The following is a 13,414-nucleotide window of genomic DNA, read 5'->3' as shown; positions in this document are numbered from 1 at the left end:
ATACAAGGGAATGTCCAAAATTTTGGTGATAAGTTCTAAATAAGCCAAGAAATTAACGAGTTCTAGTAGGAATTATGTTTTAATATTTTTTCCAAAAAATTGGTTTGTAGAAGAGTTAGTGAGAGAAAAGTTGCAGCAAGACAAATACTTCACCAAGTTTCTCTTAAAGTCTTGATATCACTAGATTTGAGTTAGTGAAGAATATGCCTATAAGACCCCCTTCAAAACTAGGAAAGGTTTGTATGAGTGGGTGGGCATGCTATTTCACCTACATAATGCACCAACTATGATTATGAGATTAATGAATGATATATTTTTCCCTTTTATAGTTTCATTTGTTATTGTCTATTTGGATGATATACTAGTATACAATGCTACTTGGGAGGAGCACATATCACATTTGATGCAAGGGCTAGAGACATTAAAGAAGCACCAAATATCTTAAAATATCAGGAAATGCGAGTTTTCACAGTAGTATTTGGTGTAATGGGTGTATGCGATAGGTGTAGGAGAGTTAAATATGTATCCCACCAAAATGGAGGCAATCATGAAGTGGTTTGCTTCTATTAATGTTTTTGAGGACAGGAGATTTGTTGGGGCATCATAGTATTTGAGGAAATTTATAGCCTTCTTTTTAGTAGTATCAACACCACTCCATGCCATAACAATGACTAGAAAGAGTTTCTAGTGGAGGTCCTTTGAGGAGTTAAAAAAGAAGATAAATCAAGCACCACTTCTAGAATTACCAAACTTGCAACACCTGTAGAAGTGGAGACAAATGTGTCTAGGTGTGCTATGGAAGTGGTTTTCACGTAGGGAAGAAGGCCTATATGCTATCATTCTAAAGTATTTCATGAGGAATTTCTCAACTATTCTACCTATGAGAAGGAGATGTATGTCCTGGTTAAATTTGGGAAGAAGTGGAAACACTATCTAAGGGGAAAGGAGTGTTGGAGGATAAGTTTTTTTTTTTTTAAACTGCATAGGAGGATAGAGGAGCATGGGAAAAGAAGCAGGCAATGCACAACAAAGGAAGTTGGCATGGGAGGAAGAGACGAGGTTCAGGGATGTACCGTGTAGGGAGAATATGGGAACGTTCATAGAGTGGGGATGTGTGTGAATAGGATTAGGAAGTTAGGATTTTGTAATTGATGGAAAAAAAAGAGAGGGATTTGGTGGAAAAAGAAGTTACAGATATTTATAGGGAGAGAATGGTTGATGAAGTGGAATGAATGGGAAGGAGATATTTTTAATAGACATTTAGGAAGACCTGGGACAATGAAGGGGGAAATGTTAGAAAATATCCTAATGGCCAGCTAGCCGAAAGGACAACTAGTAGAATGGAAGAGCAGGCCCAAAGAGTTCAAAAAGATCCTAATAGATAATATAGAGAGAGGATAAATGCATATTGTAGATTGGTAAGATGGTTAGATAATTGGATAGTGGGATGACGGGATGATCAGACTATAGTTTCTAAAGTCGAAAGGATTATTGTGAATGTATCTTTCTTTTCGTGTCATTAGTTTCAAGTGTTAGTGTATGAGTCTGTAGCTTCTCTACAACACATGATGTAAGGGAAATTTTCTATTATAAAGGTATATGGTTTTGTGCCTCATGTGTGTTATTTTTTGTACTTTGATCAGGGAATGATGGTTAGTGAGCCAAATTTCATAGTATCTATGTTGTAGTGCCTCAACCCTTTTCTTATTTATGATGAAGAAATATAATGAATGATTGGGTTGCCTTTGATATATTGATTAATGCATGTGTGCTTTTCTCTGGTTATGGTCTATTGGTTCAATGCATGTGTAATGTTCTTTCACTGTGCTAAATATATTTGAAAGTATCGAATAGCCAAGTAAATCGATGGTCTGGTAATGAATTAATATGTTACATTTTTGTTGTAATGAATGATTCCTTGTGATAGTAATGTCAATACAAATGAGGGGAGGTGTAATTCAGGTCAGCCTTCAATGTGATTTCATCCATGAATTGTGCACTAACTAGTGAACATAAGAGTCTAAAGGTCCTGCATGGTGTGTAGTCCCAAGATGATATCTAAGTGTCTATGTGGTGCGTGTTTGAGCCTTATGTTCTAGGTTGAATTTTAATCCTTAAGATCTTAATAGCATTGTCTAACTGTGGAAAATTTGTTCTAACAGTCACCCATTGGCATCTAAAGTGATACTTCATCACTTCTATGTGTATCACCAAAAGGGTCGAGGTTGAGCAAGTTTTGTTGGCCAATGGCACAACAAATCCCATGTTTTTTAGAATCCCACGCACCAAGAAATGGTGCCATCGCTAGGACTAGGATTTTTGGGTGATGGTATTACTCTGTGATAGGGATGTGGAAGCCATGGAATACCACCAAGGAGGATATTATGTGGTGGCTTAAGCAGAAGGAGAAGGAGTTTGAAGCAAAAGATATTGGAGATAAAAGTCATAGCATGAAAGAACGATTGCAGAAGCATAAGATTTACTAAATTCAAAGAAGCTTTATTTGGAGAATTCTCGAATATCCTAATAGAGTGTGTTCAATAGTTTATGGAAAACAATGCAATGTATCACCACAATAGCCCAAGGAGGTGGAATCCAGAGGAGGTATTCCAATGGAAAGTAGTGAGTGATAAAATTTCACGTGCTGTAGATTTCTTGTTTGAAAGCATATTGGAGGGATACATTATTGAGTTTACGGTAGAAGTAATAATATCTTATATTATGGAGACAGAGAAAGTTTTTGAAGGGACCACAGGACAGATTTATATGGACATTACCATTATCCATTAAATGTTACTTTATGACCATGGATTTCTTCCTTTGGAATCAAACAACATGAACAACTAAATTGGTCATGTGCCAAGGGAAATGGGGGAGAACCAGGAGATGGTCTGAGAAGAGGGAAAGCAATAGGTAGGAAGACTACAGTGGAGGCTGACAATGAGTGTGTGATTTCACATGTGAAGGTGGGAAGACGGTATAGAGATAGATAGTTTTGAAGGTGGCACTTTGAGGAGTGGAAGGAGGTTTTGACAAGGTGACATGAGAGAAGGTTGGTCAGTGTCGATACCTGCCAAAAGGAGATACCTAGGGAGATGGATTAGGAGATGCCACCAAATGGCAAGGAGAAACACAAGTGACTTGAGTTATGAAGGAATACAATTCGGTACTCTATGCTTAAAAGAAGAATAATGAGACAAGTTGATTCCATGCAACATGAAGTCTTTGTATCCTAGATAGGAGAATTAGACCATGCTTGGTGTCAAATCCATGACCTTGTGAACTTCTACAAATCTAGAGGTAAGCACTCAACACACTGCCATGACTACTGTAGAAGTTAATTATAGTCAAAGAGGTGGAGGTACTTCATCAAGAATTTATGCGTAGATTTCAATGTCAAGCATAGAATTACGAATGCCCATGTTTCATGGTGATAGGAATGACTACCCACAACAAAATTTGTTTGTATGTGAGGTCATCTAGATAGCAAAGTAGGTTCAGGATGAGATGACAAAGATTTCATAGTTGGAAGTAACCTTCAAAGACTGCACATTGACATGGTATGTGAAGTTTAAGATTCTACCCCAAACTAGGAAGAATATAACCTTGAATGATATTAAACAATATTTAATAAGGGAATTTTAGAAGCCGACGTCTGAGTCCTAGTGCATAACTAAGATTAAGGAGGTCAAGTAAGGATTAAGAAATTTTATGTTGGACTTTGATCAGTGATTTAAGATTTTTCAGGATAGGATGATGTTTGAAATTATGAACGCATAACACACGGATTGGTTTATTACCCAACTGTTTCCCCACATCAGGATACCATTGATGCAACATCAAATAGGTATGCATTCAGAGGCATTAGAACTAACATTAAATCTAAAGGCTTTGCCCACAAGAAGTGGAGAAAGAAATGACATGGCTCAGGTACAGTCATAGCTAGCCACACTAACTTTGTAGCTACAAGATCTGACCAATGGAAAAGAGAAGTGAGAGGAAGTATAGTGTAACATTTGTCGGACATGAGGTCACTAGAGGAAAAAATGTAACTTGCAGACAAACTACATGGTGACTGGTGCAATGCATGTTCTTGCATAAGGTAAGGGGATATGGTTCGAAATTTGTCGAGTTTGAGGACACATTCCTTAGAGTTTTCCAATCATGAAAAATTATGAAGTTATGACCCACACTCTAATTTGTGCTTTTTACAAATTGATGGGACAAGATTCCACCACTGTTGTGCATTAGAGTTGATGCATGAGTGCACCTTTGATTCATTTAAGGTGCGAGGATCCAAAGGGACTGAAGTTATGCCAACTATTTTCAATCAACCACAGTATAACAAAACTAGAAAACAAAATCATTTGGGGTGAGGAAAAGGAATGATAGCTAGAGGATTAGGAGGATTGTCTCGAAGAAGAGAAGGATTTGGAAGAGGACGAGGAATGATAGTGTACTATGTTATGGACAACAGGGGCATATTGCATGGGACTGCACTAATCCTTATTGTATGAGTACTTAATGTATTGAATTAGATCATTCAATTGATAATTTTCCACAGTTTATTTTGAAATGGCAAGAGAGGTAGGGACCAAATGGACAGATGATATTTGTCGAGCCTCACAGAACCCAATAATGAGTTGACCTAGTAACTTGAGGAGGCATTAGAACCATATTAAATGATCCAAATTCTAGGACATTGTAGCCACAATGGGTAAGAAGGGCACATGAACCTCCTCTAAAATTTGATCTTGTTCGGGAAAATGTGGCATACAATGAAGCATGAAGGGAGATTGTTGTTGTTGAATTGGACACATGAGATGCAATTCAAGAAGAAACCATGCCAACTATCTACAATGATAATGTTTGTAGATAGTAGGTGACAAAGATAGATCTAGTCTAGAACCTACTTCAGAGTTATTTGGAATTAGTGAAGAATTCATGGGTGCTAGCGAAATTTAGAAAGCTTGTAGAGAAATTTACCAAGCAATATGAACTAGCTAGTGCGTGAGCATCACCACCCCCAATGAACCAGGTAGCTCATAGGAGGAGAACCAATAAGGAATTCCGATTTACTGCACAAATTGGGAAATATGAAATGGATAATATTATATTGGACTTGGGGTCCAATGTAAATATTTTTCCAAAAAATACTTGGGAGATGATGAGGAAACCAAAGTTTACTTGGTCTCCCATTCAATTGACATTGGTGAATCAACACCATATATTTCCCATTGGTAGATTGATGAGAGTGTCAGTGGATATTTATGGAGTGGTGAGCACTATTGATTTGAAGTCATAGAAATTGTAGATGATACTGATCCATACCTTGCTTTATTAGGGATCAATTAGGTATTTGACAACCAAGTGAAATGAAAGGAAAATTATTTTTGAAGGTGGAGATATCAATGTGATAGCACCATTAGATCCATGGGAAGGACATCAATATGTGGAGTTGGTTGAAGGCAAGATGAGTGACAAAGAGATAGATAATACATGCAATGTGACAAATTTCCAAGATGATTATGTGAATCCTACAACTGATGGAGTGTTGAGTTAGCACAATATTGGGTCATATTCCTTTGATTCAAAAGAATCATTGGAAATTTAGTAGAACATATTGGATGAGGTTAGTACATTCAGGTGCGCAAACATCACCAGAGTGGTGCGCTAGACAGGGACTGAGGTGCACAATCCACCTTGCTTTGATAGGCTATCCAAGATGAATATTTTTGTGCAGGAGTTTGAAGACCAAATACAAGAACACTAAAGCATTCCCATGTTGGATGTTGCATTTTGCACAACCCTAGCCAGATGGTGGGTTGCGCATAAGGATTAGGTTCTAGGATGGTGAAAGTGAAAATATGTGATGATTATTAGATTCAGGACCTGTTTTGGGGTCCCACAAAAGAATTAATCATACATGGAGTGCCCAAGGACACTTAAAATGGTGGGGCATCACGTGGACAAAAGGATGTGTGCTGCAATAGGAGTGGGTAGACCAATTTATACATACATTGGACACCATTCTTGCAAATTGGGACATTGAGCTATAGCTGCATAAAGGAACAAAGGACTAGAATGAAATGGCATAGAGTTTTAGAACCTCTTTTAGCTTTGAAACAAAATAACCAACACTCGATGAAGCCTTGAAGGTGTTGTGATAGAAAAAAAATTCCATAAGGGAACCAACATGGATGGAATGAGAACCGTTGTTTTCTACATATAAACATTTACAATGGGTACAAGAGTTTTGGGAATGATATAATATAGTGGAATAAGGAAAAGACAATCATGATCCTAGGAATTTACAAATTCCAGAGATTAAAGGGAAGCGAGCAGTGAAAGGACTGCAATTTCATTCCACTAAGTATGCATAGGCGATCAAGACTTGCAAGGTAAACATTGGGACAAAAGATAATCCCAAAATGGCTGCAATAGGGGACTATTGGGATGAATAGACAATAGAAAAAGTCACAAACGTACTGTGTGAGTACCTGGACCTATTCCTCAACATGTTTGAAGATGAAGGGGATAATCAAGGAATTAGGAGAGATGAGGATTCCTCTATAACTTCATGCAAAGCATATGAAGTAGCAGCCTTATTGGTTAAATCCAATCTACAAGGAGAATATCAAGTGATAAATATAAAATATGTTGCAAGTGGGAATTATTGAAAATGTGGAAGAGTTTGAGTGGGTAAGATAAATAATTGTGCTAAATAAGAAAGTGAGAAAGACTAGGACCTATACCACCTTATAGAATATAACCAATGTAGATTGAAAATGACAAAAGGGACACTCCCATATGTATATAAATAAAATATGTTGTTCATAGATTAAATTTAAGATTACGCTATTTTCTAGCAGTTTGCATTGAATTTGTTTACATGAATATTTAGGAGGATACATAACAAAGTGACCCTACATCTTGAAATGGGGGAGTATGAACCAAAATAAGTTCTACACAAAAGTAGTGCTAATATAGACAACACGCAGTATTGGGGGCATACCAATGAAAGAGAAGTCATGTGAAGAGGTTAAGTGCAGAGAAGGATATCATACTTTTAGGTTTTTGATGCACTAGTGATGACGTGCGATAGACTCATAAGGCTCAAATTTTAGGTGAAGGTTAGGGATAAAAAAATCCATGTGATGGGAACCATGTGGAAGGTGCAAGGATGACCACTCATTGTATGGTAAGAATGACTGATGCAAAAGAAAGTATTTGTGATTGAAACTATAATCATATTTGGTGGTAAGAAAAAGCATGCTAATCATCAATTTGAACCATGGGATGTCTAAAAAATATGGTCATAAGTAAAAACTATTGAGGGAGATGGATAAAGTAAACTAGAATGACCATGAATGCAAAAGTTGGAACATGTAGGCTATCTTATCAAACTAAACGTGAGGAGTATTTTACACCCATTCTGTGTAGAGGTTCAACAATTCAAATTTGTAATTCATAATGGAAGAGTAAGTATGGAAATATAGGATGGAGGAGCATATGTTTCAAAAGGCTATAAAATACCACCTGTGGGTTGATAGTTGCAAAAAGTCCCAAGTGAAAATATTTTAGAGCATATGAGAGTGGAACGAAGTAGAGTAGTCTATGAATTAGAAGACAAAAATCATTCAAAAATGGTGTGAGAAATCAGAGGTACCTGATAATGTTAAGGAGGAGAGTTGAAGATGTGAGAAAAATTGAGAACATGCTAAGATAAAGTGTCCAATTTGTTGAATGTTGTAATGTGATGCGAATATCAAAGAAAAGGATGTTTTTGGAGAACCTAAGATGGAAAAAAAGGAATTGGAGAATTTGTTCAAGGGGGGCAATCAAGTTGTGCCAGGTGGCCCAGACACGAGAGGGCCCCTTCCTCTCATAAATATGGTTTACATGGCATGTTATAGTTGCACCAATTAGTTCAACCTAATATGGATAATGGGAGACTGATATGAACCTATCTAACACACCATTGTTGGGGCAGTCCCCAAACTAGCAGTTGTAATAGTAGGATGGAATTTTATCTCCATGCATGAGGGGGTGGCACGGGGATACCTGAGGAAGGAGAACTACTGTAGTTGGTAGAAATATTCAAGATGACCTCGCGGGTGCATACATGGCCATCTAAAATAGAATGAAATTATCTTCACATTGACCCTCAATGTACCATGAAAAAGGAAAGAATACCAACGTGTTGTTAACACCCACCAGAGGAAGTAGTAGGTAGGTAGCATGAATGAGGAAATGGTGAGAGGCAAATATAGAACTCGGTCCTCAAGCAACAATGGTGACTCGATATCTTTGCCTTTGAGACCCACTATGGAGATATGGAGCAAGAGACTACCCTATTTTTCAGTGTTGGAGTTCTAGGACAACCAAACTTCCTTATTTCCCTTGCAAAAAGAAAGCCTTTATAAGAATAGAGGTCCTTGAACCCATAGTGATAGGAGAAGGACTAAGTGTCTCGGGACGAGCCATAGTTTTGTGTTGGCAGTGTGTTGGAGGCTGATTTTTTTTTACCATGTAGGAGGATAGAGAAGCATAGGAAGAGAAGCAGATGGTGCACAATAGAGGGAGATGGCACAAGAAGAAGAGACATAGTGTAGGGAGGCACCACACAAGGAGAATATGGAAGCATCTAGAGAGTGGGGACGTGTGTGAATAAGATTAGCTAGTTAGAGTTTTGCAGTTGATGGTGAAATAGGAGAGATATTTTGTAGAAAGTGAAGTTAAAAATATTTACAAGGAGAGGAATGTCTATGAAGTGGAATGAACAGGAAGGAGATATTTTTAACAGACGATTAGGCATACATGGGGAAACTAAGGGGGAAATTTTAGAAAATATCCTAACGGCTAGACAATTGGAAGGATAGCTAGAAGAATGGAAGAGTAGGTCGAGAGAGTTTGAAATGATCCCAATATCCACTATAGAGAGAGGCTTGACATAGATCATGGATTGGTCCTATGATTAGAAAATTGGAGAGTGGGATGATGGGATGATCAGACTCTAGTTGTTGAAGATGAAAGGATTGTTGTGAATATATATTTCTTTCAATGTCATTAGTTTCAAGTGTTAGCATCTAAGTATGTAGCTACTCTACAAGACATGATGTAAAAGAAATCATCTATTGTAAAGGTTGTATGGATTTTTGTTTCATGTGTGGTCCTTTTTGTATGATGGTTGGTGAGCTGAATTACATAGCATCTGTGTTGTAGCACCTTGTGCCTTTTCTTATTTATGATGAAGTAATATAATGAATGGTTTAGTTGCCTCTTATATATTCTTTAATGCATGTGTTGGTTTCTATGGTTATTGTTTTTTAGTTTAATGCATGTGTAATGTTCTTTTATTGCACTAAATATGTTTGAATGTCTCACATGGCCAAGTAAATTAATGTTATGGTAATGAATTAATATGTTATATTGTTCTCGTAATGAATGGCGCGTTGTTTTGTTAATGTCGATAAAAATTATGGGAGGTATAAGTCAATTTAACCTTCAGTTTAATGTCATTTGTGACTTGTGCAATAACCACTTAACACAAGAGTTTGGAGGTCCTTCATGGTGCGTAGTCAGGACGATAGCTAAGTGTCTTTCTGGTGGGTGTTTGAGACTTATGTTGTAGGTTGAATTTTAGTTCCTTAATATATTAATAAACCTTTCTGATTGCAAAATCATGGTTCGTAAAATCACCCATTAGCATCTTGGGTGAGACTTCATCCACTTTGTCAGTGTTGCTGAAAGGGACAATGCTGAGCGGATTTTGTTGGCCAATTGTGCAACAAATCTCATGTCTACTAGAATTTTGCATGTCAAAAAGGAGACAATAATCAACATAGATCACTAGCCACTATAGTACTTGCATACCTACAGTAAGATACAACAAACTAGGGATTACAAGTGGATGGGTTTTCTACAATAGTTTGGGAAACACAAAAAAAATTGTTGACATTCTTTCAAGGTAATGCACATAAAATGTCATTTCTTTGGGAAATCAGATGCACATGGATCCATTCACCCATGATACATATAGAGAGGTGTATTCATAGGATGAGTGCTTCAAGGAGGTGTTTAAATGGTTGCAAAGCCAGAGTGATGTGCATGACGGTGAAAACGTTGTTAACTACCATCTCTAGGGAAAGTTAATCTACATGCTAGAGAGGTTATTTTTTCCTAAACGTGAGCAAGTGAAATTTATTAGCAAGGCTCACATCTCCAAGGTTGCAAGCACTTTGGTGTAGTGAGACAATGGCTAACTTATCGAGGTATGAGTATTGGCCCAAGATGCAAGAACGAGTAGTTAGGTTCATAAGAGGATGCATGCTTTGTTGTACAAACAAGCCTAGTAATAGGAAATAAGGTCTATATCATCCCTTTCTTGTACCAACTTATCCTTGGGAAAGAATTTTCATAGAGTTCGTGCAAAGTTTACAAAAGATAAGGAAGGGAGATGATTACATTCTCATGATATTTAACAGGTTCAACAAGATGTATGTTATAATTCCCTATAAAAATACCATCAATGTGTAAGGAGAAATGAAATTGTTCTTTGGACAAGTCTAGGTGCATTTTTTGATACCAAGGAGCATCATTTCAGATAGGGACACAATATTTCTCAATGAATTTTAGAATACTACTACTTTCCCATTTGTATGTGGATGGAATATTGTATACCTCTTTAAATCCATGTCAATCTTCCAAAATGCACTAATAAATATTGTGTCCTTGTCTAAAACAATGTTCCTTGTTCAAGTGTGGGTTCACTTTGTGATACCAAGTGTTGGAAACCTTTGAGCACTATTGCGGGGGGGGGGTGTTGGTGAATCAATTGTGTGAATTATTGTCATTTTTTACAACTTTAAACTTCTTGAATGAATCATGCATATCTTGACCAACAACTCCTTAGATCATCACATAAACTTATAACCATGTATGTAGAGAAATCAAACAATCATGAGAGAATAAATAAACAAAACACCAACACAATCACATCATCACACATGATACACAAGATATCTAGTGGAAAACCCTTCGCCAGGGAAAAAAACACTCTTGATGATGTTTTGCTACTCTGAATCTTCTATTAAGAAAAATATGTCTTTTACATAGATTTGCTAGCTCCCATTAGTTAGGAGACTCGACCTCATATACAATATGCCAGCACCAATCATCCACGAGACTCGATTCTACTGATCATCTTGGAAGACTATGTTCTCACATGGAACTATGGACTGCCATTAACTGGAAGCCAGCACAATTAGCGATCCTCACCCAACTCTAATTGGATGGAGAAAATATTCCTTTCATTGAAACTTCGCAATCACTTATCCACACCCATGAAGTCATTGATCCTCTACTCTATGTGGACCTTATTTCATCTATTTTCATATTGGATCCGAGGCACTCTCCTCAACTAGACTCATCCCTGTAATACAATCTCCAACAACATGACATCATCAACAAAGCAAATAAAATCATGACAATCATATTCTCTCCACTCTAAAAAAATAGTGGCCACAGTCCATCCAACAAATATTGAACAATACTATCACCAACAACTAAAATAAAACTCATACTCAACCATAATAACAAAACCTCACTATAAAATATAATTATTGCATAATACAATTAGCATCGTAAAACACAATGACTTTGTGCCTAATTCAACAGCAGCAACACCTATAAAACAAATGTGAGAGTCATAATATTGGAGTTACATCAAGCTCTCCATCTCTATAACAACTTTGATATTGTTTTCTACCTCTTTCATCTATAATATGGATTCATAAATCAAAACACTGCTTCAATGAATAGATTTTCTCATTCTATTGTCGTTAGAACACATACACTAAAGAAATCCTTCTCACTAATAAGTCTGAAGCATATTCACACAATGCAACCTTCTCTAGCTCACTCTAACACTAAACCAACCATCACACAACTCCAAAGTTAAGTATATAAAACATGAAGGGAGAAATCCACTTTTTTACCAGGATCAAGAGTGAGCAAAGTTGACGGAATCCAACCATCATCACTACTTATGCACTAAAGGTGCTCACACCCATTGGAGGACTCTTTCAATGCATTTTTATCTTTTTCAATTAGTATAGAACCTTCTAGGAAATTCCAAGTTGAATTATTTTGGATGTGCACGAGGAATGGGGAGAGTTTTTCATGAAGAACCTCAGTGACATGCACAAAATTTCCTGATGTTGTCTGCAACCACATGTGCAAGCTTGTCTCCATGTGGCTAGAGCCTTTCAACAACATGCATAAGCCTGCATGGGTGCGGTTGGGGCAGAGCCAAATCAAAAACATGAAAACTTAGCTCAAAAACTCTCCCACCTAATAGGTCACCTTCTATAGGTCGTGTACAAGCCTCCAAGGCTCTTTCAAGCGTATGACAACTCTGCAAATGAAAGAAACAAGTCTCCCAAGTGCCACTACCATATTGACCTAGAAACCAATAAAGAAGGGTTGACAAGATTGCCAAAAAGTCCTCCACTCTCCACAAACACCTACACAAGATGCAACAAATGTTCATACACTAAAGAACATCTCCGACATCATCACAAGGCCAACACACTACTGCAAAAAGTCATCCTCAGTTCCTACACTGGGTCATGCACACCACTAGTACAGGAACAAACACCAATCACATCAATACCATCATCTAACCATCATGATTGTTACATCATAAGGTTGAAATCAATTCCAAAACAATCAACTAAATATCAACTCACCGAGCTGCATCCATACCACAAGAATGGCATCAACACATCATCTAGACTACATAGGATTGACATTAATGCCAACCTGAGCTAGCTTCCATCATGAAACTAATGGAAACATCATCTAGCTAGAACCATGCAGACCATAATGACAACAATCTCCCCTTTTGGCATTGATAGCAACTGTACACAATCTCTGAAACATCATCCTCTATCCCCCCTGCTTTGACATTAATGGAAAAGGGTTAACTCCATCTGATAAGGTAACAAAAAATGAAGGACAAATATTGGAGAAACTTTCTATACATAGATGAAAAATAATGCAAATCAATAAGCATATATGCCTCTCATGTCAGTAGCAGAGAGCAACACATATAAACCAATCATCATTCAAAGTAGCATGTCACACCAATCAATCTCTAGCAACAACAACAATATGCACATGAACATCAACCCAACATTCTCCATACAAAAAACAATCACATGGAAATAGCCACCAATCATCTCTAAATTCATAATTTGTCTCTCTACTCATTGTTATGACTTTTTAATTCTATTTAGGCCGAGGAAATGGCCACAGAGGTAATCACAAACTGTTTTGGGCTAGAAAACTGTCCTTTCTAGATGGAGGGGGCTCCCTCTCTTGAGATTGTAATATTTGAAAGCTTAAGGCA

Source organism: Pinus tabuliformis, chromosome 8 (genome assembly GCF_031772625.1).
Source record: "Pinus tabuliformis cultivar Carrire ecotype Pingquan chromosome 8, CPIR1, whole genome shotgun sequence".
Lineage (NCBI taxonomy): Eukaryota > Viridiplantae > Streptophyta > Pinopsida > Pinales > Pinaceae > Pinus > Pinus tabuliformis.
The sequence above is the reverse complement of the archived record's forward strand: the minus strand, read 5'-3'. Positions refer to the sequence as shown.